The following is a 2,500-nucleotide window of genomic DNA, read 5'->3' as shown; positions in this document are numbered from 1 at the left end:
AGGAGGTCCGCGCTCTACTTAGTTCCCATCTAGTTATTACTATTATCAACCTTATTACCATCGCTTTTGCTTCTAAACATATAATCTTTAAAAAGCTGGAAAGATTAATTTATTTTAGTTGTTGCTGATCTGTATGTTCGAAGAAAAAAAAATAATATTTTAAATAAAGTGGGATTGCAGTCATCAGAATCCTTGCACAATCCTTTAAATACGTTCAATGAACAAAAGCCACAGCAATACACGTATTAACACATTGTTATTTATGAAAATCTTTATACATTAACATCGTTCAATTACATTAAGACAAATAAAAGAAAGTAAATAAAAAGGAAAATTAAGTTTTGAAAAAATAGTACATATAATTTTTCAAAGGAAATAAATTTTAAGAATAAAAAATCGTGAGGATATGAATTTAAAGAAATACAAAATTTTGGGGGAAATAAATTAAAGAAAATAAAATATTTTGAAAAAAATAAATTTAGAAATAAAATTGTTTTTCAAGGAAATAAATTCAAAGACAATTTCTATATCAAGGAAACAAATTTAAACAAGTATCAACATCGTTCAATAACATCAAGGCAAATTCAAAGATTAAAATAAAATAAATAATAAATTATTAAAAATAAATAAGCATTTTCTTCAGTAAAATAAATTTACTTTTTCTGGCATCAGAAGTTCTCGATTTAACTTAAAATATTCAAGCGAATAGTTTAGTTTATATTTGAACGATCTATTTTTTTGTTAACTGTTCTTATAATATTCAATTTTATTCGTTCATGACTTCTCATATAGTTTATTCATTTAGTTATTTTTCTTTCTTCACTGGGCTATTTTCCCTTTAGACAACTTGATCTTATTAGCATCCTGCTTTTCCAACTAGGGTTGTAGCTTATCTAATAATAATAATAATAATAATAATAATAATAATAATAATAATAATAATAATAACAATGTTAATAATAGTAATAGATTTCCATCAATATTAAACTATTTCACCTTCCAGTAAACCACCCATCTCATCATTGTTACCACCAAATTTACATTCGTTCATTAATAATAATAATAATAATAATAATAATAATAATAATAATAATAATAGATTTCCATCAACATCTAATTATTCCACTTTCATTAAACCACCCATCTCATCAATGTTACCACCAAAATTACATTCGTTCAATAATAATAATAATAATAATATAATATAAATTCCCATCTATATTAAACTATTCCACCTTTTACCAATTTTACCAACAAATTTCCATTCCTTCTCATAAAGCAAAAGACATATTATTTCAACTCTATTAAATGAAATGAGAAACACGACAAACATCATGACAGAACGGCACGGACGCCTCGACGGAACTTAATTGCGTCGTGCAATTTCAACAAATGGCGAATCAGCGACGGGGGCCATTCCGACCCCTCTCCTCCTCAAGAGGGCGCGGATGAGAGCCACTCGTGTAGTCGAGTAGCCGCTAAAAGAGACGAATTGGAAACATGTTGACTTCAGAGAACTGGTTCGAGTTAATAAGGTTTATTCAGAGGGTAGGCAAAATGTACAGTTGGACACAAAAAGACTTAAATAGAGAAGGCAGAAATGTAAGACGGTAAATGAATATGAGTAAAACTAAGATAATGTTCAATGAAAATGCAGACAAATGTTAATGAATATACGTATTTAGGACACAAAGTAACTGTTTCTCCAGGAATGGAGATCGAAATTAAAACAAGGTTAAGGATAATAATAGGATAGAGAGCTTTTGGTAAACAAAATGAGATTATGAAAATTAAAATACTATTTTCTCTCTCTCTAAAAAAAAAATTTAATCAGATGGTCCTACCAATTTTAACAAGTGCTTCAGAAACTAAAATAGATTTTAACTTGTGGCTATAGACTGCAATATGCAGAAGGTACTAGAAACTATTGAGCTTCAGCATGGCGCTAACTCCCGTCAAACATATTGCTATGCAAGAACGTTTGCAATTAGCTACCACAATGTTCAGCATTCTTGCATCAAGTGGCGATGGGTAATTAATGCCTTCAAGATTCTGAATTTTATAATAAATGTAATTTGCTATTTTTATCGTTATCTCTCTAATTTAAGTTGTCGATCGGGAAAATTTTAACATTTCACCTGTCCTTATTTAGTCCTATGTTCCAAGGGTAGATTTAAAGGCTTTAAAGGCCGACCATGAATGTCAAAGGCAAGAGATACTGACATAGCCCTATCAAGCAGGACAATGCTCTACAGACTGACCATAGATACTTATGTTCAGTGCCCAACCTCCCTCTCCACCCAAGCTTAGGACCAAGGAGGGCCAGGCAATGGCTGCTGATGACTCAGCAAGATAAACCTATATACTCCCCCAAGCACCCATCCTTAGCTCACGAGGTTGCAGCGACCAAAGGAACTAACGAGTTCGAGCGGGACTCGAACCGCAGTCTGGCGATCACCAGTCAGGGACGTTAGCTCAATAGGCCACCAAGAAAAGTTTT

This window comes from Palaemon carinicauda, chromosome 30, assembly GCF_036898095.1.
Source record: "Palaemon carinicauda isolate YSFRI2023 chromosome 30, ASM3689809v2, whole genome shotgun sequence".
NCBI classification, from domain to species: Eukaryota; Metazoa; Arthropoda; class Malacostraca; order Decapoda; family Palaemonidae; genus Palaemon; species Palaemon carinicauda.
Note: the sequence above shows the minus strand (reverse complement) of the source record.